The sequence below is a fragment of the Pinus tabuliformis genome, chromosome 1_1 (genome assembly GCF_031772625.1).
Source record: "Pinus tabuliformis cultivar Carrire ecotype Pingquan chromosome 1_1, CPIR1, whole genome shotgun sequence".
NCBI classification, from domain to species: Eukaryota; Viridiplantae; Streptophyta; class Pinopsida; order Pinales; family Pinaceae; genus Pinus; species Pinus tabuliformis.
The window spans coordinates 711,651,502-711,674,701 of NC_142297.1; the positions used below are offsets into that span (position 1 = coordinate 711,651,502).

General features: G+C 61.2%; 28 non-coding genes across 28 annotated transcripts; all 28 read left to right on the forward strand.

Annotated features, from left to right (window-relative positions):
- Positions 1-482: 482 nt before the first annotated feature.
- LOC149215742 (5S ribosomal RNA) lies at positions 483-601 on the forward strand. Its single transcript, XR_016251392.1, has one exon. It is a non-coding gene; the product is annotated as a 5S ribosomal RNA (ribosomal RNA).
- A 710-nt stretch (positions 602-1,311) lies between these two features.
- On the forward strand, positions 1,312-1,430 carry LOC149215743 (5S ribosomal RNA). The gene has a single exon (XR_016251393.1). It is a non-coding gene; the product is annotated as a 5S ribosomal RNA (ribosomal RNA).
- A 710-nt stretch (positions 1,431-2,140) lies between these two features.
- LOC149215744 (5S ribosomal RNA) lies at positions 2,141-2,259 on the forward strand. The gene has a single exon (XR_016251394.1). It is a non-coding gene; the product is annotated as a 5S ribosomal RNA (ribosomal RNA).
- A 710-nt stretch (positions 2,260-2,969) lies between these two features.
- On the forward strand, positions 2,970-3,088 carry LOC149215745 (5S ribosomal RNA). Its single transcript, XR_016251395.1, has one exon. It is a non-coding gene; the product is annotated as a 5S ribosomal RNA (ribosomal RNA).
- Positions 3,089-3,798: 710 nt separating this feature from the next.
- Positions 3,799-3,917, forward strand: LOC149215746 (5S ribosomal RNA). The gene has a single exon (XR_016251397.1). It is a non-coding gene; the product is annotated as a 5S ribosomal RNA (ribosomal RNA).
- A 710-nt stretch (positions 3,918-4,627) lies between these two features.
- LOC149215747 (5S ribosomal RNA) lies at positions 4,628-4,746 on the forward strand. The gene has a single exon (XR_016251398.1). It is a non-coding gene; the product is annotated as a 5S ribosomal RNA (ribosomal RNA).
- A 710-nt stretch (positions 4,747-5,456) lies between these two features.
- Positions 5,457-5,575, forward strand: LOC149215748 (5S ribosomal RNA). Its single transcript, XR_016251399.1, has one exon. It is a non-coding gene; the product is annotated as a 5S ribosomal RNA (ribosomal RNA).
- Positions 5,576-6,285: 710 nt separating this feature from the next.
- Positions 6,286-6,404, forward strand: LOC149215749 (5S ribosomal RNA). Its single transcript, XR_016251400.1, has one exon. It is a non-coding gene; the product is annotated as a 5S ribosomal RNA (ribosomal RNA).
- Positions 6,405-7,114: 710 nt separating this feature from the next.
- Positions 7,115-7,233, forward strand: LOC149215750 (5S ribosomal RNA). The gene has a single exon (XR_016251401.1). It is a non-coding gene; the product is annotated as a 5S ribosomal RNA (ribosomal RNA).
- Positions 7,234-7,943: 710 nt separating this feature from the next.
- LOC149215751 (5S ribosomal RNA) lies at positions 7,944-8,062 on the forward strand. The gene has a single exon (XR_016251402.1). It is a non-coding gene; the product is annotated as a 5S ribosomal RNA (ribosomal RNA).
- Positions 8,063-8,772: 710 nt separating this feature from the next.
- LOC149215752 (5S ribosomal RNA) lies at positions 8,773-8,891 on the forward strand. Its single transcript, XR_016251403.1, has one exon. It is a non-coding gene; the product is annotated as a 5S ribosomal RNA (ribosomal RNA).
- Positions 8,892-9,601: 710 nt separating this feature from the next.
- Positions 9,602-9,720, forward strand: LOC149215753 (5S ribosomal RNA). The gene has a single exon (XR_016251404.1). It is a non-coding gene; the product is annotated as a 5S ribosomal RNA (ribosomal RNA).
- Positions 9,721-10,430: 710 nt separating this feature from the next.
- On the forward strand, positions 10,431-10,549 carry LOC149215754 (5S ribosomal RNA). The gene has a single exon (XR_016251405.1). It is a non-coding gene; the product is annotated as a 5S ribosomal RNA (ribosomal RNA).
- Positions 10,550-11,259: 710 nt separating this feature from the next.
- LOC149215755 (5S ribosomal RNA) lies at positions 11,260-11,378 on the forward strand. The gene has a single exon (XR_016251406.1). It is a non-coding gene; the product is annotated as a 5S ribosomal RNA (ribosomal RNA).
- A 710-nt stretch (positions 11,379-12,088) lies between these two features.
- On the forward strand, positions 12,089-12,207 carry LOC149215756 (5S ribosomal RNA). Its single transcript, XR_016251408.1, has one exon. It is a non-coding gene; the product is annotated as a 5S ribosomal RNA (ribosomal RNA).
- Positions 12,208-12,917: 710 nt separating this feature from the next.
- LOC149215757 (5S ribosomal RNA) lies at positions 12,918-13,036 on the forward strand. Its single transcript, XR_016251409.1, has one exon. It is a non-coding gene; the product is annotated as a 5S ribosomal RNA (ribosomal RNA).
- A 710-nt stretch (positions 13,037-13,746) lies between these two features.
- Positions 13,747-13,865, forward strand: LOC149215758 (5S ribosomal RNA). The gene has a single exon (XR_016251410.1). It is a non-coding gene; the product is annotated as a 5S ribosomal RNA (ribosomal RNA).
- Positions 13,866-14,575: 710 nt separating this feature from the next.
- Positions 14,576-14,694, forward strand: LOC149215759 (5S ribosomal RNA). The gene has a single exon (XR_016251411.1). It is a non-coding gene; the product is annotated as a 5S ribosomal RNA (ribosomal RNA).
- A 710-nt stretch (positions 14,695-15,404) lies between these two features.
- LOC149215760 (5S ribosomal RNA) lies at positions 15,405-15,523 on the forward strand. Its single transcript, XR_016251412.1, has one exon. It is a non-coding gene; the product is annotated as a 5S ribosomal RNA (ribosomal RNA).
- A 710-nt stretch (positions 15,524-16,233) lies between these two features.
- On the forward strand, positions 16,234-16,352 carry LOC149215761 (5S ribosomal RNA). Its single transcript, XR_016251413.1, has one exon. It is a non-coding gene; the product is annotated as a 5S ribosomal RNA (ribosomal RNA).
- Positions 16,353-17,062: 710 nt separating this feature from the next.
- LOC149215762 (5S ribosomal RNA) lies at positions 17,063-17,181 on the forward strand. The gene has a single exon (XR_016251414.1). It is a non-coding gene; the product is annotated as a 5S ribosomal RNA (ribosomal RNA).
- Positions 17,182-17,891: 710 nt separating this feature from the next.
- On the forward strand, positions 17,892-18,010 carry LOC149215763 (5S ribosomal RNA). Its single transcript, XR_016251415.1, has one exon. It is a non-coding gene; the product is annotated as a 5S ribosomal RNA (ribosomal RNA).
- Positions 18,011-18,720: 710 nt separating this feature from the next.
- LOC149215764 (5S ribosomal RNA) lies at positions 18,721-18,839 on the forward strand. Its single transcript, XR_016251416.1, has one exon. It is a non-coding gene; the product is annotated as a 5S ribosomal RNA (ribosomal RNA).
- Positions 18,840-19,549: 710 nt separating this feature from the next.
- On the forward strand, positions 19,550-19,668 carry LOC149215765 (5S ribosomal RNA). Its single transcript, XR_016251417.1, has one exon. It is a non-coding gene; the product is annotated as a 5S ribosomal RNA (ribosomal RNA).
- A 710-nt stretch (positions 19,669-20,378) lies between these two features.
- LOC149215766 (5S ribosomal RNA) lies at positions 20,379-20,497 on the forward strand. The gene has a single exon (XR_016251419.1). It is a non-coding gene; the product is annotated as a 5S ribosomal RNA (ribosomal RNA).
- Positions 20,498-21,207: 710 nt separating this feature from the next.
- On the forward strand, positions 21,208-21,326 carry LOC149215767 (5S ribosomal RNA). The gene has a single exon (XR_016251420.1). It is a non-coding gene; the product is annotated as a 5S ribosomal RNA (ribosomal RNA).
- Positions 21,327-22,036: 710 nt separating this feature from the next.
- LOC149215768 (5S ribosomal RNA) lies at positions 22,037-22,155 on the forward strand. Its single transcript, XR_016251421.1, has one exon. It is a non-coding gene; the product is annotated as a 5S ribosomal RNA (ribosomal RNA).
- A 710-nt stretch (positions 22,156-22,865) lies between these two features.
- Positions 22,866-22,984, forward strand: LOC149215769 (5S ribosomal RNA). Its single transcript, XR_016251422.1, has one exon. It is a non-coding gene; the product is annotated as a 5S ribosomal RNA (ribosomal RNA).
- Positions 22,985-23,200: the final 216 nt, after the last annotated feature.

Here is a 23,200-nt window from a genome sequence, read left to right on the forward strand (position 1 = left end):
GTTCGAGAAGGGGGCACCGATTTATCGTCCCGGTCGGAAGTCGCGAGCGGGATTACAGCGCAACGGAGGCGACGTATTGCGGCAGCGGGCGATGAATCTAGGACCGTTCGCATCACCGCAGCGAAGATGACACGGGGAGAGTGGGTAGGAGGTTTAAATCATATGTACTTTTGTAGGAACTCGAATTTCGGAGGAACCCGTGGGTCGTTCACGGAAAGGCAGCGCGAGCTCCACGCAGCGTCGTCGGTGGCCGCGGAGCTTACGCCTTTTTCGTCCCGCTCTCTCTCGTTCTTCTTTTTGTTACCCCCTCCGTTCTTCCCCTGGTTCGCTGGCTCCGCGCGGGGCGGGCGGCGCCGCCAAGTCGGGGAAGAGGGCGAGCTCCTGCGCCGAGCCGCTTCGGATCGAGGGCCACGGATGGGCCCCATGCGCTGCGCGTGGCTCGGCGGCCTCCCTTGAAGAGGGGGAGGGGGCGAGATCTTTGCGGGTGCGATCATACCAGCGTTAATGCACCGGATCCCATCAGAACTCCGCAGTTAAGCGCGCTTGGGCTAGAGTAGTACTGGGATGGGTGACCTCCCGGGAAGTCCTAGTGTTGCACCCTACCCCCCTTTTTGCGCGGCTCGGCGGGAGCGATCGGCGCTAGTGCGGAACTCCGCGGCTGCGCGTGCTCGACGGTAAATTGGATTGCGTGCTTATCTTGTTTTGCGGCGCGGGGCCACTTATATATCGATTTATAACGGAATCTCGCGAACGAAGAGATCGCTGGAGCATTAAGGAGGGGGGCCTAACTGAGGGAAACGGCGACTCGCTCGAGACTGCTCCAAGGGAAGTTCGAGAAGGGGGCACCGATTTATCGTCCCGGTCGGAAGTCGCGAGCGGGATTACAGCGCAACGGAGGCGACGTATTGCGGCAGCGGGCGATGAATCTAGGACCGTTCGCATCACCGCAGCGAAGATGACACGGGGAGAGTGGGTAGGAGGTTTAAATCATATGTACTTTTGTAGGAACTCGAATTTCGGAGGAACCCGTGGGTCGTTCACGGAAAGGCAGCGCGAGCTCCACGCAGCGTCGTCGGTGGCCGCGGAGCTTACGCCTTTTTCGTCCCGCTCTCTCTCGTTCTTCTTTTTGTTACCCCCTCCGTTCTTCCCCTGGTTCGCTGGCTCCGCGCGGGGCGGGCGGCGCCGCCAAGTCGGGGAAGAGGGCGAGCTCCTGCGCCGAGCCGCTTCGGATCGAGGGCCACGGATGGGCCCCATGCGCTGCGCGTGGCTCGGCGGCCTCCCTTGAAGAGGGGGAGGGGGCGAGATCTTTGCGGGTGCGATCATACCAGCGTTAATGCACCGGATCCCATCAGAACTCCGCAGTTAAGCGCGCTTGGGCTAGAGTAGTACTGGGATGGGTGACCTCCCGGGAAGTCCTAGTGTTGCACCCTACCCCCCTTTTTGCGCGGCTCGGCGGGAGCGATCGGCGCTAGTGCGGAACTCCGCGGCTGCGCGTGCTCGACGGTAAATTGGATTGCGTGCTTATCTTGTTTTGCGGCGCGGGGCCACTTATATATCGATTTATAACGGAATCTCGCGAACGAAGAGATCGCTGGAGCATTAAGGAGGGGGGCCTAACTGAGGGAAACGGCGACTCGCTCGAGACTGCTCCAAGGGAAGTTCGAGAAGGGGGCACCGATTTATCGTCCCGGTCGGAAGTCGCGAGCGGGATTACAGCGCAACGGAGGCGACGTATTGCGGCAGCGGGCGATGAATCTAGGACCGTTCGCATCACCGCAGCGAAGATGACACGGGGAGAGTGGGTAGGAGGTTTAAATCATATGTACTTTTGTAGGAACTCGAATTTCGGAGGAACCCGTGGGTCGTTCACGGAAAGGCAGCGCGAGCTCCACGCAGCGTCGTCGGTGGCCGCGGAGCTTACGCCTTTTTCGTCCCGCTCTCTCTCGTTCTTCTTTTTGTTACCCCCTCCGTTCTTCCCCTGGTTCGCTGGCTCCGCGCGGGGCGGGCGGCGCCGCCAAGTCGGGGAAGAGGGCGAGCTCCTGCGCCGAGCCGCTTCGGATCGAGGGCCACGGATGGGCCCCATGCGCTGCGCGTGGCTCGGCGGCCTCCCTTGAAGAGGGGGAGGGGGCGAGATCTTTGCGGGTGCGATCATACCAGCGTTAATGCACCGGATCCCATCAGAACTCCGCAGTTAAGCGCGCTTGGGCTAGAGTAGTACTGGGATGGGTGACCTCCCGGGAAGTCCTAGTGTTGCACCCTACCCCCCTTTTTGCGCGGCTCGGCGGGAGCGATCGGCGCTAGTGCGGAACTCCGCGGCTGCGCGTGCTCGACGGTAAATTGGATTGCGTGCTTATCTTGTTTTGCGGCGCGGGGCCACTTATATATCGATTTATAACGGAATCTCGCGAACGAAGAGATCGCTGGAGCATTAAGGAGGGGGGCCTAACTGAGGGAAACGGCGACTCGCTCGAGACTGCTCCAAGGGAAGTTCGAGAAGGGGGCACCGATTTATCGTCCCGGTCGGAAGTCGCGAGCGGGATTACAGCGCAACGGAGGCGACGTATTGCGGCAGCGGGCGATGAATCTAGGACCGTTCGCATCACCGCAGCGAAGATGACACGGGGAGAGTGGGTAGGAGGTTTAAATCATATGTACTTTTGTAGGAACTCGAATTTCGGAGGAACCCGTGGGTCGTTCACGGAAAGGCAGCGCGAGCTCCACGCAGCGTCGTCGGTGGCCGCGGAGCTTACGCCTTTTTCGTCCCGCTCTCTCTCGTTCTTCTTTTTGTTACCCCCTCCGTTCTTCCCCTGGTTCGCTGGCTCCGCGCGGGGCGGGCGGCGCCGCCAAGTCGGGGAAGAGGGCGAGCTCCTGCGCCGAGCCGCTTCGGATCGAGGGCCACGGATGGGCCCCATGCGCTGCGCGTGGCTCGGCGGCCTCCCTTGAAGAGGGGGAGGGGGCGAGATCTTTGCGGGTGCGATCATACCAGCGTTAATGCACCGGATCCCATCAGAACTCCGCAGTTAAGCGCGCTTGGGCTAGAGTAGTACTGGGATGGGTGACCTCCCGGGAAGTCCTAGTGTTGCACCCTACCCCCCTTTTTGCGCGGCTCGGCGGGAGCGATCGGCGCTAGTGCGGAACTCCGCGGCTGCGCGTGCTCGACGGTAAATTGGATTGCGTGCTTATCTTGTTTTGCGGCGCGGGGCCACTTATATATCGATTTATAACGGAATCTCGCGAACGAAGAGATCGCTGGAGCATTAAGGAGGGGGGCCTAACTGAGGGAAACGGCGACTCGCTCGAGACTGCTCCAAGGGAAGTTCGAGAAGGGGGCACCGATTTATCGTCCCGGTCGGAAGTCGCGAGCGGGATTACAGCGCAACGGAGGCGACGTATTGCGGCAGCGGGCGATGAATCTAGGACCGTTCGCATCACCGCAGCGAAGATGACACGGGGAGAGTGGGTAGGAGGTTTAAATCATATGTACTTTTGTAGGAACTCGAATTTCGGAGGAACCCGTGGGTCGTTCACGGAAAGGCAGCGCGAGCTCCACGCAGCGTCGTCGGTGGCCGCGGAGCTTACGCCTTTTTCGTCCCGCTCTCTCTCGTTCTTCTTTTTGTTACCCCCTCCGTTCTTCCCCTGGTTCGCTGGCTCCGCGCGGGGCGGGCGGCGCCGCCAAGTCGGGGAAGAGGGCGAGCTCCTGCGCCGAGCCGCTTCGGATCGAGGGCCACGGATGGGCCCCATGCGCTGCGCGTGGCTCGGCGGCCTCCCTTGAAGAGGGGGAGGGGGCGAGATCTTTGCGGGTGCGATCATACCAGCGTTAATGCACCGGATCCCATCAGAACTCCGCAGTTAAGCGCGCTTGGGCTAGAGTAGTACTGGGATGGGTGACCTCCCGGGAAGTCCTAGTGTTGCACCCTACCCCCCTTTTTGCGCGGCTCGGCGGGAGCGATCGGCGCTAGTGCGGAACTCCGCGGCTGCGCGTGCTCGACGGTAAATTGGATTGCGTGCTTATCTTGTTTTGCGGCGCGGGGCCACTTATATATCGATTTATAACGGAATCTCGCGAACGAAGAGATCGCTGGAGCATTAAGGAGGGGGGCCTAACTGAGGGAAACGGCGACTCGCTCGAGACTGCTCCAAGGGAAGTTCGAGAAGGGGGCACCGATTTATCGTCCCGGTCGGAAGTCGCGAGCGGGATTACAGCGCAACGGAGGCGACGTATTGCGGCAGCGGGCGATGAATCTAGGACCGTTCGCATCACCGCAGCGAAGATGACACGGGGAGAGTGGGTAGGAGGTTTAAATCATATGTACTTTTGTAGGAACTCGAATTTCGGAGGAACCCGTGGGTCGTTCACGGAAAGGCAGCGCGAGCTCCACGCAGCGTCGTCGGTGGCCGCGGAGCTTACGCCTTTTTCGTCCCGCTCTCTCTCGTTCTTCTTTTTGTTACCCCCTCCGTTCTTCCCCTGGTTCGCTGGCTCCGCGCGGGGCGGGCGGCGCCGCCAAGTCGGGGAAGAGGGCGAGCTCCTGCGCCGAGCCGCTTCGGATCGAGGGCCACGGATGGGCCCCATGCGCTGCGCGTGGCTCGGCGGCCTCCCTTGAAGAGGGGGAGGGGGCGAGATCTTTGCGGGTGCGATCATACCAGCGTTAATGCACCGGATCCCATCAGAACTCCGCAGTTAAGCGCGCTTGGGCTAGAGTAGTACTGGGATGGGTGACCTCCCGGGAAGTCCTAGTGTTGCACCCTACCCCCCTTTTTGCGCGGCTCGGCGGGAGCGATCGGCGCTAGTGCGGAACTCCGCGGCTGCGCGTGCTCGACGGTAAATTGGATTGCGTGCTTATCTTGTTTTGCGGCGCGGGGCCACTTATATATCGATTTATAACGGAATCTCGCGAACGAAGAGATCGCTGGAGCATTAAGGAGGGGGGCCTAACTGAGGGAAACGGCGACTCGCTCGAGACTGCTCCAAGGGAAGTTCGAGAAGGGGGCACCGATTTATCGTCCCGGTCGGAAGTCGCGAGCGGGATTACAGCGCAACGGAGGCGACGTATTGCGGCAGCGGGCGATGAATCTAGGACCGTTCGCATCACCGCAGCGAAGATGACACGGGGAGAGTGGGTAGGAGGTTTAAATCATATGTACTTTTGTAGGAACTCGAATTTCGGAGGAACCCGTGGGTCGTTCACGGAAAGGCAGCGCGAGCTCCACGCAGCGTCGTCGGTGGCCGCGGAGCTTACGCCTTTTTCGTCCCGCTCTCTCTCGTTCTTCTTTTTGTTACCCCCTCCGTTCTTCCCCTGGTTCGCTGGCTCCGCGCGGGGCGGGCGGCGCCGCCAAGTCGGGGAAGAGGGCGAGCTCCTGCGCCGAGCCGCTTCGGATCGAGGGCCACGGATGGGCCCCATGCGCTGCGCGTGGCTCGGCGGCCTCCCTTGAAGAGGGGGAGGGGGCGAGATCTTTGCGGGTGCGATCATACCAGCGTTAATGCACCGGATCCCATCAGAACTCCGCAGTTAAGCGCGCTTGGGCTAGAGTAGTACTGGGATGGGTGACCTCCCGGGAAGTCCTAGTGTTGCACCCTACCCCCCTTTTTGCGCGGCTCGGCGGGAGCGATCGGCGCTAGTGCGGAACTCCGCGGCTGCGCGTGCTCGACGGTAAATTGGATTGCGTGCTTATCTTGTTTTGCGGCGCGGGGCCACTTATATATCGATTTATAACGGAATCTCGCGAACGAAGAGATCGCTGGAGCATTAAGGAGGGGGGCCTAACTGAGGGAAACGGCGACTCGCTCGAGACTGCTCCAAGGGAAGTTCGAGAAGGGGGCACCGATTTATCGTCCCGGTCGGAAGTCGCGAGCGGGATTACAGCGCAACGGAGGCGACGTATTGCGGCAGCGGGCGATGAATCTAGGACCGTTCGCATCACCGCAGCGAAGATGACACGGGGAGAGTGGGTAGGAGGTTTAAATCATATGTACTTTTGTAGGAACTCGAATTTCGGAGGAACCCGTGGGTCGTTCACGGAAAGGCAGCGCGAGCTCCACGCAGCGTCGTCGGTGGCCGCGGAGCTTACGCCTTTTTCGTCCCGCTCTCTCTCGTTCTTCTTTTTGTTACCCCCTCCGTTCTTCCCCTGGTTCGCTGGCTCCGCGCGGGGCGGGCGGCGCCGCCAAGTCGGGGAAGAGGGCGAGCTCCTGCGCCGAGCCGCTTCGGATCGAGGGCCACGGATGGGCCCCATGCGCTGCGCGTGGCTCGGCGGCCTCCCTTGAAGAGGGGGAGGGGGCGAGATCTTTGCGGGTGCGATCATACCAGCGTTAATGCACCGGATCCCATCAGAACTCCGCAGTTAAGCGCGCTTGGGCTAGAGTAGTACTGGGATGGGTGACCTCCCGGGAAGTCCTAGTGTTGCACCCTACCCCCCTTTTTGCGCGGCTCGGCGGGAGCGATCGGCGCTAGTGCGGAACTCCGCGGCTGCGCGTGCTCGACGGTAAATTGGATTGCGTGCTTATCTTGTTTTGCGGCGCGGGGCCACTTATATATCGATTTATAACGGAATCTCGCGAACGAAGAGATCGCTGGAGCATTAAGGAGGGGGGCCTAACTGAGGGAAACGGCGACTCGCTCGAGACTGCTCCAAGGGAAGTTCGAGAAGGGGGCACCGATTTATCGTCCCGGTCGGAAGTCGCGAGCGGGATTACAGCGCAACGGAGGCGACGTATTGCGGCAGCGGGCGATGAATCTAGGACCGTTCGCATCACCGCAGCGAAGATGACACGGGGAGAGTGGGTAGGAGGTTTAAATCATATGTACTTTTGTAGGAACTCGAATTTCGGAGGAACCCGTGGGTCGTTCACGGAAAGGCAGCGCGAGCTCCACGCAGCGTCGTCGGTGGCCGCGGAGCTTACGCCTTTTTCGTCCCGCTCTCTCTCGTTCTTCTTTTTGTTACCCCCTCCGTTCTTCCCCTGGTTCGCTGGCTCCGCGCGGGGCGGGCGGCGCCGCCAAGTCGGGGAAGAGGGCGAGCTCCTGCGCCGAGCCGCTTCGGATCGAGGGCCACGGATGGGCCCCATGCGCTGCGCGTGGCTCGGCGGCCTCCCTTGAAGAGGGGGAGGGGGCGAGATCTTTGCGGGTGCGATCATACCAGCGTTAATGCACCGGATCCCATCAGAACTCCGCAGTTAAGCGCGCTTGGGCTAGAGTAGTACTGGGATGGGTGACCTCCCGGGAAGTCCTAGTGTTGCACCCTACCCCCCTTTTTGCGCGGCTCGGCGGGAGCGATCGGCGCTAGTGCGGAACTCCGCGGCTGCGCGTGCTCGACGGTAAATTGGATTGCGTGCTTATCTTGTTTTGCGGCGCGGGGCCACTTATATATCGATTTATAACGGAATCTCGCGAACGAAGAGATCGCTGGAGCATTAAGGAGGGGGGCCTAACTGAGGGAAACGGCGACTCGCTCGAGACTGCTCCAAGGGAAGTTCGAGAAGGGGGCACCGATTTATCGTCCCGGTCGGAAGTCGCGAGCGGGATTACAGCGCAACGGAGGCGACGTATTGCGGCAGCGGGCGATGAATCTAGGACCGTTCGCATCACCGCAGCGAAGATGACACGGGGAGAGTGGGTAGGAGGTTTAAATCATATGTACTTTTGTAGGAACTCGAATTTCGGAGGAACCCGTGGGTCGTTCACGGAAAGGCAGCGCGAGCTCCACGCAGCGTCGTCGGTGGCCGCGGAGCTTACGCCTTTTTCGTCCCGCTCTCTCTCGTTCTTCTTTTTGTTACCCCCTCCGTTCTTCCCCTGGTTCGCTGGCTCCGCGCGGGGCGGGCGGCGCCGCCAAGTCGGGGAAGAGGGCGAGCTCCTGCGCCGAGCCGCTTCGGATCGAGGGCCACGGATGGGCCCCATGCGCTGCGCGTGGCTCGGCGGCCTCCCTTGAAGAGGGGGAGGGGGCGAGATCTTTGCGGGTGCGATCATACCAGCGTTAATGCACCGGATCCCATCAGAACTCCGCAGTTAAGCGCGCTTGGGCTAGAGTAGTACTGGGATGGGTGACCTCCCGGGAAGTCCTAGTGTTGCACCCTACCCCCCTTTTTGCGCGGCTCGGCGGGAGCGATCGGCGCTAGTGCGGAACTCCGCGGCTGCGCGTGCTCGACGGTAAATTGGATTGCGTGCTTATCTTGTTTTGCGGCGCGGGGCCACTTATATATCGATTTATAACGGAATCTCGCGAACGAAGAGATCGCTGGAGCATTAAGGAGGGGGGCCTAACTGAGGGAAACGGCGACTCGCTCGAGACTGCTCCAAGGGAAGTTCGAGAAGGGGGCACCGATTTATCGTCCCGGTCGGAAGTCGCGAGCGGGATTACAGCGCAACGGAGGCGACGTATTGCGGCAGCGGGCGATGAATCTAGGACCGTTCGCATCACCGCAGCGAAGATGACACGGGGAGAGTGGGTAGGAGGTTTAAATCATATGTACTTTTGTAGGAACTCGAATTTCGGAGGAACCCGTGGGTCGTTCACGGAAAGGCAGCGCGAGCTCCACGCAGCGTCGTCGGTGGCCGCGGAGCTTACGCCTTTTTCGTCCCGCTCTCTCTCGTTCTTCTTTTTGTTACCCCCTCCGTTCTTCCCCTGGTTCGCTGGCTCCGCGCGGGGCGGGCGGCGCCGCCAAGTCGGGGAAGAGGGCGAGCTCCTGCGCCGAGCCGCTTCGGATCGAGGGCCACGGATGGGCCCCATGCGCTGCGCGTGGCTCGGCGGCCTCCCTTGAAGAGGGGGAGGGGGCGAGATCTTTGCGGGTGCGATCATACCAGCGTTAATGCACCGGATCCCATCAGAACTCCGCAGTTAAGCGCGCTTGGGCTAGAGTAGTACTGGGATGGGTGACCTCCCGGGAAGTCCTAGTGTTGCACCCTACCCCCCTTTTTGCGCGGCTCGGCGGGAGCGATCGGCGCTAGTGCGGAACTCCGCGGCTGCGCGTGCTCGACGGTAAATTGGATTGCGTGCTTATCTTGTTTTGCGGCGCGGGGCCACTTATATATCGATTTATAACGGAATCTCGCGAACGAAGAGATCGCTGGAGCATTAAGGAGGGGGGCCTAACTGAGGGAAACGGCGACTCGCTCGAGACTGCTCCAAGGGAAGTTCGAGAAGGGGGCACCGATTTATCGTCCCGGTCGGAAGTCGCGAGCGGGATTACAGCGCAACGGAGGCGACGTATTGCGGCAGCGGGCGATGAATCTAGGACCGTTCGCATCACCGCAGCGAAGATGACACGGGGAGAGTGGGTAGGAGGTTTAAATCATATGTACTTTTGTAGGAACTCGAATTTCGGAGGAACCCGTGGGTCGTTCACGGAAAGGCAGCGCGAGCTCCACGCAGCGTCGTCGGTGGCCGCGGAGCTTACGCCTTTTTCGTCCCGCTCTCTCTCGTTCTTCTTTTTGTTACCCCCTCCGTTCTTCCCCTGGTTCGCTGGCTCCGCGCGGGGCGGGCGGCGCCGCCAAGTCGGGGAAGAGGGCGAGCTCCTGCGCCGAGCCGCTTCGGATCGAGGGCCACGGATGGGCCCCATGCGCTGCGCGTGGCTCGGCGGCCTCCCTTGAAGAGGGGGAGGGGGCGAGATCTTTGCGGGTGCGATCATACCAGCGTTAATGCACCGGATCCCATCAGAACTCCGCAGTTAAGCGCGCTTGGGCTAGAGTAGTACTGGGATGGGTGACCTCCCGGGAAGTCCTAGTGTTGCACCCTACCCCCCTTTTTGCGCGGCTCGGCGGGAGCGATCGGCGCTAGTGCGGAACTCCGCGGCTGCGCGTGCTCGACGGTAAATTGGATTGCGTGCTTATCTTGTTTTGCGGCGCGGGGCCACTTATATATCGATTTATAACGGAATCTCGCGAACGAAGAGATCGCTGGAGCATTAAGGAGGGGGGCCTAACTGAGGGAAACGGCGACTCGCTCGAGACTGCTCCAAGGGAAGTTCGAGAAGGGGGCACCGATTTATCGTCCCGGTCGGAAGTCGCGAGCGGGATTACAGCGCAACGGAGGCGACGTATTGCGGCAGCGGGCGATGAATCTAGGACCGTTCGCATCACCGCAGCGAAGATGACACGGGGAGAGTGGGTAGGAGGTTTAAATCATATGTACTTTTGTAGGAACTCGAATTTCGGAGGAACCCGTGGGTCGTTCACGGAAAGGCAGCGCGAGCTCCACGCAGCGTCGTCGGTGGCCGCGGAGCTTACGCCTTTTTCGTCCCGCTCTCTCTCGTTCTTCTTTTTGTTACCCCCTCCGTTCTTCCCCTGGTTCGCTGGCTCCGCGCGGGGCGGGCGGCGCCGCCAAGTCGGGGAAGAGGGCGAGCTCCTGCGCCGAGCCGCTTCGGATCGAGGGCCACGGATGGGCCCCATGCGCTGCGCGTGGCTCGGCGGCCTCCCTTGAAGAGGGGGAGGGGGCGAGATCTTTGCGGGTGCGATCATACCAGCGTTAATGCACCGGATCCCATCAGAACTCCGCAGTTAAGCGCGCTTGGGCTAGAGTAGTACTGGGATGGGTGACCTCCCGGGAAGTCCTAGTGTTGCACCCTACCCCCCTTTTTGCGCGGCTCGGCGGGAGCGATCGGCGCTAGTGCGGAACTCCGCGGCTGCGCGTGCTCGACGGTAAATTGGATTGCGTGCTTATCTTGTTTTGCGGCGCGGGGCCACTTATATATCGATTTATAACGGAATCTCGCGAACGAAGAGATCGCTGGAGCATTAAGGAGGGGGGCCTAACTGAGGGAAACGGCGACTCGCTCGAGACTGCTCCAAGGGAAGTTCGAGAAGGGGGCACCGATTTATCGTCCCGGTCGGAAGTCGCGAGCGGGATTACAGCGCAACGGAGGCGACGTATTGCGGCAGCGGGCGATGAATCTAGGACCGTTCGCATCACCGCAGCGAAGATGACACGGGGAGAGTGGGTAGGAGGTTTAAATCATATGTACTTTTGTAGGAACTCGAATTTCGGAGGAACCCGTGGGTCGTTCACGGAAAGGCAGCGCGAGCTCCACGCAGCGTCGTCGGTGGCCGCGGAGCTTACGCCTTTTTCGTCCCGCTCTCTCTCGTTCTTCTTTTTGTTACCCCCTCCGTTCTTCCCCTGGTTCGCTGGCTCCGCGCGGGGCGGGCGGCGCCGCCAAGTCGGGGAAGAGGGCGAGCTCCTGCGCCGAGCCGCTTCGGATCGAGGGCCACGGATGGGCCCCATGCGCTGCGCGTGGCTCGGCGGCCTCCCTTGAAGAGGGGGAGGGGGCGAGATCTTTGCGGGTGCGATCATACCAGCGTTAATGCACCGGATCCCATCAGAACTCCGCAGTTAAGCGCGCTTGGGCTAGAGTAGTACTGGGATGGGTGACCTCCCGGGAAGTCCTAGTGTTGCACCCTACCCCCCTTTTTGCGCGGCTCGGCGGGAGCGATCGGCGCTAGTGCGGAACTCCGCGGCTGCGCGTGCTCGACGGTAAATTGGATTGCGTGCTTATCTTGTTTTGCGGCGCGGGGCCACTTATATATCGATTTATAACGGAATCTCGCGAACGAAGAGATCGCTGGAGCATTAAGGAGGGGGGCCTAACTGAGGGAAACGGCGACTCGCTCGAGACTGCTCCAAGGGAAGTTCGAGAAGGGGGCACCGATTTATCGTCCCGGTCGGAAGTCGCGAGCGGGATTACAGCGCAACGGAGGCGACGTATTGCGGCAGCGGGCGATGAATCTAGGACCGTTCGCATCACCGCAGCGAAGATGACACGGGGAGAGTGGGTAGGAGGTTTAAATCATATGTACTTTTGTAGGAACTCGAATTTCGGAGGAACCCGTGGGTCGTTCACGGAAAGGCAGCGCGAGCTCCACGCAGCGTCGTCGGTGGCCGCGGAGCTTACGCCTTTTTCGTCCCGCTCTCTCTCGTTCTTCTTTTTGTTACCCCCTCCGTTCTTCCCCTGGTTCGCTGGCTCCGCGCGGGGCGGGCGGCGCCGCCAAGTCGGGGAAGAGGGCGAGCTCCTGCGCCGAGCCGCTTCGGATCGAGGGCCACGGATGGGCCCCATGCGCTGCGCGTGGCTCGGCGGCCTCCCTTGAAGAGGGGGAGGGGGCGAGATCTTTGCGGGTGCGATCATACCAGCGTTAATGCACCGGATCCCATCAGAACTCCGCAGTTAAGCGCGCTTGGGCTAGAGTAGTACTGGGATGGGTGACCTCCCGGGAAGTCCTAGTGTTGCACCCTACCCCCCTTTTTGCGCGGCTCGGCGGGAGCGATCGGCGCTAGTGCGGAACTCCGCGGCTGCGCGTGCTCGACGGTAAATTGGATTGCGTGCTTATCTTGTTTTGCGGCGCGGGGCCACTTATATATCGATTTATAACGGAATCTCGCGAACGAAGAGATCGCTGGAGCATTAAGGAGGGGGGCCTAACTGAGGGAAACGGCGACTCGCTCGAGACTGCTCCAAGGGAAGTTCGAGAAGGGGGCACCGATTTATCGTCCCGGTCGGAAGTCGCGAGCGGGATTACAGCGCAACGGAGGCGACGTATTGCGGCAGCGGGCGATGAATCTAGGACCGTTCGCATCACCGCAGCGAAGATGACACGGGGAGAGTGGGTAGGAGGTTTAAATCATATGTACTTTTGTAGGAACTCGAATTTCGGAGGAACCCGTGGGTCGTTCACGGAAAGGCAGCGCGAGCTCCACGCAGCGTCGTCGGTGGCCGCGGAGCTTACGCCTTTTTCGTCCCGCTCTCTCTCGTTCTTCTTTTTGTTACCCCCTCCGTTCTTCCCCTGGTTCGCTGGCTCCGCGCGGGGCGGGCGGCGCCGCCAAGTCGGGGAAGAGGGCGAGCTCCTGCGCCGAGCCGCTTCGGATCGAGGGCCACGGATGGGCCCCATGCGCTGCGCGTGGCTCGGCGGCCTCCCTTGAAGAGGGGGAGGGGGCGAGATCTTTGCGGGTGCGATCATACCAGCGTTAATGCACCGGATCCCATCAGAACTCCGCAGTTAAGCGCGCTTGGGCTAGAGTAGTACTGGGATGGGTGACCTCCCGGGAAGTCCTAGTGTTGCACCCTACCCCCCTTTTTGCGCGGCTCGGCGGGAGCGATCGGCGCTAGTGCGGAACTCCGCGGCTGCGCGTGCTCGACGGTAAATTGGATTGCGTGCTTATCTTGTTTTGCGGCGCGGGGCCACTTATATATCGATTTATAACGGAATCTCGCGAACGAAGAGATCGCTGGAGCATTAAGGAGGGGGGCCTAACTGAGGGAAACGGCGACTCGCTCGAGACTGCTCCAAGGGAAGTTCGAGAAGGGGGCACCGATTTATCGTCCCGGTCGGAAGTCGCGAGCGGGATTACAGCGCAACGGAGGCGACGTATTGCGGCAGCGGGCGATGAATCTAGGACCGTTCGCATCACCGCAGCGAAGATGACACGGGGAGAGTGGGTAGGAGGTTTAAATCATATGTACTTTTGTAGGAACTCGAATTTCGGAGGAACCCGTGGGTCGTTCACGGAAAGGCAGCGCGAGCTCCACGCAGCGTCGTCGGTGGCCGCGGAGCTTACGCCTTTTTCGTCCCGCTCTCTCTCGTTCTTCTTTTTGTTACCCCCTCCGTTCTTCCCCTGGTTCGCTGGCTCCGCGCGGGGCGGGCGGCGCCGCCAAGTCGGGGAAGAGGGCGAGCTCCTGCGCCGAGCCGCTTCGGATCGAGGGCCACGGATGGGCCCCATGCGCTGCGCGTGGCTCGGCGGCCTCCCTTGAAGAGGGGGAGGGGGCGAGATCTTTGCGGGTGCGATCATACCAGCGTTAATGCACCGGATCCCATCAGAACTCCGCAGTTAAGCGCGCTTGGGCTAGAGTAGTACTGGGATGGGTGACCTCCCGGGAAGTCCTAGTGTTGCACCCTACCCCCCTTTTTGCGCGGCTCGGCGGGAGCGATCGGCGCTAGTGCGGAACTCCGCGGCTGCGCGTGCTCGACGGTAAATTGGATTGCGTGCTTATCTTGTTTTGCGGCGCGGGGCCACTTATATATCGATTTATAACGGAATCTCGCGAACGAAGAGATCGCTGGAGCATTAAGGAGGGGGGCCTAACTGAGGGAAACGGCGACTCGCTCGAGACTGCTCCAAGGGAAGTTCGAGAAGGGGGCACCGATTTATCGTCCCGGTCGGAAGTCGCGAGCGGGATTACAGCGCAACGGAGGCGACGTATTGCGGCAGCGGGCGATGAATCTAGGACCGTTCGCATCACCGCAGCGAAGATGACACGGGGAGAGTGGGTAGGAGGTTTAAATCATATGTACTTTTGTAGGAACTCGAATTTCGGAGGAACCCGTGGGTCGTTCACGGAAAGGCAGCGCGAGCTCCACGCAGCGTCGTCGGTGGCCGCGGAGCTTACGCCTTTTTCGTCCCGCTCTCTCTCGTTCTTCTTTTTGTTACCCCCTCCGTTCTTCCCCTGGTTCGCTGGCTCCGCGCGGGGCGGGCGGCGCCGCCAAGTCGGGGAAGAGGGCGAGCTCCTGCGCCGAGCCGCTTCGGATCGAGGGCCACGGATGGGCCCCATGCGCTGCGCGTGGCTCGGCGGCCTCCCTTGAAGAGGGGGAGGGGGCGAGATCTTTGCGGGTGCGATCATACCAGCGTTAATGCACCGGATCCCATCAGAACTCCGCAGTTAAGCGCGCTTGGGCTAGAGTAGTACTGGGATGGGTGACCTCCCGGGAAGTCCTAGTGTTGCACCCTACCCCCCTTTTTGCGCGGCTCGGCGGGAGCGATCGGCGCTAGTGCGGAACTCCGCGGCTGCGCGTGCTCGACGGTAAATTGGATTGCGTGCTTATCTTGTTTTGCGGCGCGGGGCCACTTATATATCGATTTATAACGGAATCTCGCGAACGAAGAGATCGCTGGAGCATTAAGGAGGGGGGCCTAACTGAGGGAAACGGCGACTCGCTCGAGACTGCTCCAAGGGAAGTTCGAGAAGGGGGCACCGATTTATCGTCCCGGTCGGAAGTCGCGAGCGGGATTACAGCGCAACGGAGGCGACGTATTGCGGCAGCGGGCGATGAATCTAGGACCGTTCGCATCACCGCAGCGAAGATGACACGGGGAGAGTGGGTAGGAGGTTTAAATCATATGTACTTTTGTAGGAACTCGAATTTCGGAGGAACCCGTGGGTCGTTCACGGAAAGGCAGCGCGAGCTCCACGCAGCGTCGTCGGTGGCCGCGGAGCTTACGCCTTTTTCGTCCCGCTCTCTCTCGTTCTTCTTTTTGTTACCCCCTCCGTTCTTCCCCTGGTTCGCTGGCTCCGCGCGGGGCGGGCGGCGCCGCCAAGTCGGGGAAGAGGGCGAGCTCCTGCGCCGAGCCGCTTCGGATCGAGGGCCACGGATGGGCCCCATGCGCTGCGCGTGGCTCGGCGGCCTCCCTTGAAGAGGGGGAGGGGGCGAGATCTTTGCGGGTGCGATCATACCAGCGTTAATGCACCGGATCCCATCAGAACTCCGCAGTTAAGCGCGCTTGGGCTAGAGTAGTACTGGGATGGGTGACCTCCCGGGAAGTCCTAGTGTTGCACCCTACCCCCCTTTTTGCGCGGCTCGGCGGGAGCGATCGGCGCTAGTGCGGAACTCCGCGGCTGCGCGTGCTCGACGGTAAATTGGATTGCGTGCTTATCTTGTTTTGCGGCGCGGGGCCACTTATATATCGATTTATAACGGAATCTCGCGAACGAAGAGATCGCTGGAGCATTAAGGAGGGGGGCCTAACTGAGGGAAACGGCGACTCGCTCGAGACTGCTCCAAGGGAAGTTCGAGAAGGGGGCACCGATTTATCGTCCCGGTCGGAAGTCGCGAGCGGGATTACAGCGCAACGGAGGCGACGTATTGCGGCAGCGGGCGATGAATCTAGGACCGTTCGCATCACCGCAGCGAAGATGACACGGGGAGAGTGGGTAGGAGGTTTAAATCATATGTACTTTTGTAGGAACTCGAATTTCGGAGGAACCCGTGGGTCGTTCACGGAAAGGCAGCGCGAGCTCCACGCAGCGTCGTCGGTGGCCGCGGAGCTTACGCCTTTTTCGTCCCGCTCTCTCTCGTTCTTCTTTTTGTTACCCCCTCCGTTCTTCCCCTGGTTCGCTGGCTCCGCGCGGGGCGGGCGGCGCCGCCAAGTCGGGGAAGAGGGCGAGCTCCTGCGCCGAGCCGCTTCGGATCGAGGGCCACGGATGGGCCCCATGCGCTGCGCGTGGCTCGGCGGCCTCCCTTGAAGAGGGGGAGGGGGCGAGATCTTTGCGGGTGCGATCATACCAGCGTTAATGCACCGGATCCCATCAGAACTCCGCAGTTAAGCGCGCTTGGGCTAGAGTAGTACTGGGATGGGTGACCTCCCGGGAAGTCCTAGTGTTGCACCCTACCCCCCTTTTTGCGCGGCTCGGCGGGAGCGATCGGCGCTAGTGCGGAACTCCGCGGCTGCGCGTGCTCGACGGTAAATTGGATTGCGTGCTTATCTTGTTTTGCGGCGCGGGGCCACTTATATATCGATTTATAACGGAATCTCGCGAACGAAGAGATCGCTGGAGCATTAAGGAGGGGGGCCTAACTGAGGGAAACGGCGACTCGCTCGAGACTGCTCCAAGGGAAGTTCGAGAAGGGGGCACCGATTTATCGTCCCGGTCGGAAGTCGCGAGCGGGATTACAGCGCAACGGAGGCGACGTATTGCGGCAGCGGGCGATGAATCTAGGACCGTTCGCATCACCGCAGCGAAGATGACACGGGGAGAGTGGGTAGGAGGTTTAAATCATATGTACTTTTGTAGGAACTCGAATTTCGGAGGAACCCGTGGGTCGTTCACGGAAAGGCAGCGCGAGCTCCACGCAGCGTCGTCGGTGGCCGCGGAGCTTACGCCTTTTTCGTCCCGCTCTCTCTCGTTCTTCTTTTTGTTACCCCCTCCGTTCTTCCCCTGGTTCGCTGGCTCCGCGCGGGGCGGGCGGCGCCGCCAAGTCGGGGAAGAGGGCGAGCTCCTGCGCCGAGCCGCTTCGGATCGAGGGCCACGGATGGGCCCCATGCGCTGCGCGTGGCTCGGCGGCCTCCCTTGAAGAGGGGGAGGGGGCGAGATCTTTGCGGGTGCGATCATACCAGCGTTAATGCACCGGATCCCATCAGAACTCCGCAGTTAAGCGCGCTTGGGCTAGAGTAGTACTGGGATGGGTGACCTCCCGGGAAGTCCTAGTGTTGCACCCTACCCCCCTTTTTGCGCGGCTCGGCGGGAGCGATCGGCGCTAGTGCGGAACTCCGCGGCTGCGCGTGCTCGACGGTAAATTGGATTGCGTGCTTATCTTGTTTTGCGGCGCGGGGCCACTTATATATCGATTTATAACGGAATCTCGCGAACGAAGAGATCGCTGGAGCATTAAGGAGGGGGGCCTAACTGAGGGAAACGGCGACTCGCTCGAGACTGCTCCAAGGGAAGTTCGAGAAGGGGGCACCGATTTATCGTCCCGGTCGGAAGTCGCGAGCGGGATTACAGCGCAACGGAGGCGACGTATTGCGGCAGCGGGCGATGAATCTAGGACCGTTCGCATCACCGCAGCGAAGATGACACGGGGAGAGTGGGTAGGAGGTTTAAATCATATGTACTTTTGTAGGAACTCGAATTTCGGAGGAACCCGTGGGTCGTTCACGGAAAGGCAGCGCGAGCTCCACGCAGCGTCGTCGGTGGCCGCGGAGCTTACGCCTTTTTCGTCCCGCTCTCTCTCGTTCTTCTTTTTGTTACCCCCTCCGTTCTTCCCCTGGTTCGCTGGCTCCGCGCGGGGCGGGCGGCGCCGCCAAGTCGGGGAAGAGGGCGAGCTCCTGCGCCGAGCCGCTTCGGATCGAGGGCCACGGATGGGCCCCATGCGCTGCGCGTGGCTCGGCGGCCTCCCTTGAAGAGGGGGAGGGGGCGAGATCTTTGCGGGTGCGATCATACCAGCGTTAATGCACCGGATCCCATCAGAACTCCGCAGTTAAGCGCGCTTGGGCTAGAGTAGTACTGGGATGGGTGACCTCCCGGGAAGTCCTAGTGTTGCACCCTACCCCCCTTTTTGCGCGGCTCGGCGGGAGCGATCGGCGCTAGTGCGGAACTCCGCGGCTGCGCGTGCTCGACGGTAAATTGGATTGCGTGCTTATCTTGTTTTGCGGCGCGGGGCCACTTATATATCGATTTATAACGGAATCTCGCGAACGAAGAGATCGCTGGAGCATTAAGGAGGGGGGCCTAACTGAGGGAAACGGCGACTCGCTCGAGACTGCTCCAAGGGAAGTTCGAGAAGGGGGCACCGATTTATCGTCCCGGTCGGAAGTCGCGAGCGGGATTACAGCGCAACGGAGGCGACGTATTGCGGCAGCGGGCGATGAATCTAGGACCGTTCGCATCACCGCAGCGAAGATGACACGGGGAGAGTGGGTAGGAGGTTTAAATCATATGTACTTTTGTAGGAACTCGAATTTCGGAGGAACCCGTGGGTCGTTCACGGAAAGGCAGCGCGAGCTCCACGCAGCGTCGTCGGTGGCCGCGGAGCTTACGCCTTTTTCGTCCCGCTCTCTCTCGTTCTTCTTTTTGTTACCCCCTCCGTTCTTCCCCTGGTTCGCTGGCTCCGCGCGGGGCGGGCGGCGCCGCCAAGTCGGGGAAGAGGGCGAGCTCCTGCGCCGAGCCGCTTCGGATCGAGGGCCACGGATGGGCCCCATGCGCTGCGCGTGGCTCGGCGGCCTCCCTTGAAGAGGGGGAGGGGGCGAGATCTTTGCGGGTGCGATCATACCAGCGTTAATGCACCGGATCCCATCAGAACTCCGCAGTTAAGCGCGCTTGGGCTAGAGTAGTACTGGGATGGGTGACCTCCCGGGAAGTCCTAGTGTTGCACCCTACCCCCCTTTTTGCGCGGCTCGGCGGGAGCGATCGGCGCTAGTGCGGAACTCCGCGGCTGCGCGTGCTCGACGGTAAATTGGATTGCGTGCTTATCTTGTTTTGCGGCGCGGGGCCACTTATATATCGATTTATAACGGAATCTCGCGAACGAAGAGATCGCTGGAGCATTAAGGAGGGGGGCCTAACTGAGGGAAACGGCGACTCGCTCGAGACTGCTCCAAGGGAAGTTCGAGAAGGGGGCACCGATTTATCGTCCCGGTCGGAAGTCGCGAGCGGGATTACAGCGCAACGGAGGCGACGTATTGCGGCAGCGGGCGATGAATCTAGGACCGTTCGCATCACCGCAGCGAAGATGACACGGGGAGAGTGGGTAGGAGGTTTAAATCATATGTACTTTTGTAGGAACTCGAATTTCGGAGGAACCCGTGGGTCGTTCACGGAAAGGCAGCGCGAGCTCCACGCAGCGTCGTCGGTGGCCGCGGAGCTTACGCCTTTTTCGTCCCGCTCTCTCTCGTTCTTCTTTTTGTTACCCCCTCCGTTCTTCCCCTGGTTCGCTGGCTCCGCGCGGGGCGGGCGGCGCCGCCAAGTCGGGGAAGAGGGCGAGCTCCTGCGCCGAGCCGCTTCGGATCGAGGGCCACGGATGGGCCCCATGCGCTGCGCGTGGCTCGGCGGCCTCCCTTGAAGAGGGGGAGGGGGCGAGATCTTTGCGGGTGCGATCATACCAGCGTTAATGCACCGGATCCCATCAGAACTCCGCAGTTAAGCGCGCTTGGGCTAGAGTAGTACTGGGATGGGTGACCTCCCGGGAAGTCCTAGTGTTGCACCCTACCCCCCTTTTTGCGCGGCTCGGCGGGAGCGATCGGCGCTAGTGCGGAACTCCGCGGCTGCGCGTGCTCGACGGTAAATTGGATTGCGTGCTTATCTTGTTTTGCGGCGCGGGGCCACTTATATATCGATTTATAACGGAATCTCGCGAACGAAGAGATCGCTGGAGCATTAAGGAGGGGGGCCTAACTGAGGGAAACGGCGACTCGCTCGAGACTGCTCCAAGGGAAGTTCGAGAAGGGGGCACCGATTTATCGTCCCGGTCGGAAGTCGCGAGCGGGATTACAGCGCAACGGAGGCGACGTATTGCGGCAGCGGGCGATGAATCTAGGACCGTTCGCATCACCGCAGCGAAGATGACACGGGGAGAGTGGGTAGGAGGTTTAAATCATATGTACTTTTGTAGGAACTCGAATTTCGGAGGAACCCGTGGGTCGTTCACGGAAAGGCAGCGCGAGCTCCACGCAGCGTCGTCGGTGGCCGCGGAGCTTACGCCTTTTTCGTCCCGCTCTCTCTCGTTCTTCTTTTTGTTACCCCCTCCGTTCTTCCCCTGGTTCGCTGGCTCCGCGCGGGGCGGGCGGCGCCGCCAAGTCGGGGAAGAGGGCGAGCTCCTGCGCCGAGCCGCTTCGGATCGAGGGCCACGGATGGGCCCCATGCGCTGCGCGTGGCTCGGCGGCCTCCCTTGAAGAGGGGGAGGGGGCGAGATCTTTGCGGGTGCGATCATACCAGCGTTAATGCACCGGATCCCATCAGAACTCCGCAGTTAAGCGCGCTTGGGCTAGAGTAGTACTGGGATGGGTGACCTCCCGGGAAGTCCTAGTGTTGCACCCTACCCCCCTTTTTGCGCGGCTCGGCGGGAGCGATCGGCGCTAGTGCGGAACTCCGCGGCTGCGCGTGCTCGACGGTAAATTGGATTGCGTGCTTATCTTGTTTTGCGGCGCGGGGCCACTTATATATCGATTTATAACGGAATCTCGCGAACGAAGAGATCGCTGGAGCATTAAGGAGGGGGGCCTAACTGAGGGAAACGGCGACTCGCTCGAGACTGCTCCAAGGGAAGTTCGAGAAGGGGGCACCGATTTATCGTCCCGGTCGGAAGTCGCGAGCGGGATTACAGCGCAACGGAGGCGACGTATTGCGGCAGCGGGCGATGAATCTAGGACCGTTCGCATCACCGCAGCGAAGATGACACGGGGAGAGTGGGTAGGAGGTTTAAATCATATGTACTTTTGTAGGAACTCGAATTTCGGAGGAACCCGTGGGTCGTTCACGGAAAGGCAGCGCGAGCTCCACGCAGCGTCGTCGGTGGCCGCGGAGCTTACGCCTTTTTCGTCCCGCTCTCTCTCGTTCTTCTTTTTGTTACCCCCTCCGTTCTTCCCCTGGTTCGCTGGCTCCGCGCGGGGCGGGCGGCGCCGCCAAGTCGGGGAAGAGGGCGAGCTCCTGCGCCGAGCCGCTTCGGATCGAGGGCCACGGATGGGCCCCATGCGCTGCGCGTGGCTCGGCGGCCTCCCTTGAAGAGGGGGAGGGGGCGAGATCTTTGCGGGTGCGATCATACCAGCGTTAATGCACCGGATCCCATCAGAACTCCGCAGTTAAGCGCGCTTGGGCTAGAGTAGTACTGGGATGGGTGACCTCCCGGGAAGTCCTAGTGTTGCACCCTACCCCCCTTTTTGCGCGGCTCGGCGGGAGCGATCGGCGCTAGTGCGGAACTCCGCGGCTGCGCGTGCTCGACGGTAAATTGGATTGCGTGCTTATCTTGTTTTGCGGCGCGGGGCCACTTATATATCGATTTATAACGGAATCTCGCGAACGAAGAGATCGCTGGAGCATTAAGGAGGGGGGCCTAACTGAGGGAAACGGCGACTCGCTCGAGACTGCTCCAAGGGAAGTTCGAGAAGGGGGCACCGATTTATCGTCCCGGTCGGAAGTCGCGAGCGGGATTACAGCGCAACGGAGGCGACGTATTGCGGCAGCGGGCGATGAATCTAGGACCGTTCGCATCACCGCAGCGAAGATGACACGGGGAGAGTGGGTAGGAGGTTTAAATCATATGTACTTTTGTAGGAACTCGAATTTCGGAGGAACCCGTGGGTCGTTCACGGAAAGGCAGCGCGAGCTCCACGCAGCGTCGTCGGTGGCCGCGGAGCTTACGCCTTTTTCGTCCCGCTCTCTCTCGTTCTTCTTTTTGTTACCCCCTCCGTTCTTCCCCTGGTTCGCTGGCTCCGCGCGGGGCGGGCGGCGCCGCCAAGTCGGGGAAGAGGGCGAGCTCCTGCGCCGAGCCGCTTCGGATCGAGGGCCACGGATGGGCCCCATGCGCTGCGCGTGGCTCGGCGGCCTCCCTTGAAGAGGGGGAGGGGGCGAGATCTTTGCGGGTGCGATCATACCAGCGTTAATGCACCGGATCCCATCAGAACTCCGCAGTTAAGCGCGCTTGGGCTAGAGTAGTACTGGGATGGGTGACCTCCCGGGAAGTCCTAGTGTTGCACCCTACCCCCCTTTTTGCGCGGCTCGGCGGGAGCGATCGGCGCTAGTGCGGAACTCCGCGGCTGCGCGTGCTCGACGGTAAATTGGATTGCGTGCTTATCTTGTTTTGCGGCGCGGGGCCACTTATATATCGATTTATAACGGAATCTCGCGAACGAAGAGATCGCTGGAGCATTAAGGAGGGGGGCCTAACTGAGGGAAACGGCGACTCGCTCGAGACTGCTCCAAGGGAAGTTCGAGAAGGGGGCACCGATTTATCGTCCCGGTCGGAAGTCGCGAGCGGGATTACAGCGCAACGGAGGCGACGTATTGCGGCAGCGGGCGATGAATCTAGGACCGTTCGCATCACCGCAGCGAAGATGACACGGGGAGAGTGGGTAGGAGGTTTAAATCATATGTACTTTTGTAGGAACTCGAATTTCGGAGGAACCCGTGGGTCGTTCACGGAAAGGCAGCGCGAGCTCCACGCAGCGTCGTCGGTGGCCGCGGAGCTTACGCCTTTTTCGTCCCGCTCTCTCTCGTTCTTCTTTTTGTTACCCCCTCCGTTCTTCCCCTGGTTCGCTGGCTCCGCGCGGGGCGGGCGGCGCCGCCAAGTCGGGGAAGAGGGCGAGCTCCTGCGCCGAGCCGCTTCGGATCGAGGGCCACGGATGGGCCCCATGCGCTGCGCGTGGCTCGGCGGCCTCCCTTGAAGAGGGGGAGGGGGCGAGATCTTTGCGGGTGCGATCATACCAGCGTTAATGCACCGGATCCCATCAGAACTCCGCAGTTAAGCGCGCTTGGGCTAGAGTAGTACTGGGATGGGTGACCTCCCGGGAAGTCCTAGTGTTGCACCCTACCCCCCTTTTTGCGCGGCTCGGCGGGAGCGATCGGCGCTAGTGCGGAACTCCGCGGCTGCGCGTGCTCGACGGTAAATTGGATTGCGTGCTTATCTTGTTTTGCGGCGCGGGGCCACTTATATATCGATTTATAACGGAATCTCGCGAACGAAGAGATCGCTGGAGCATTAAGGAGGGGGGCCTAACTGAGGGAAACGGCGACTCGCTCGAGACT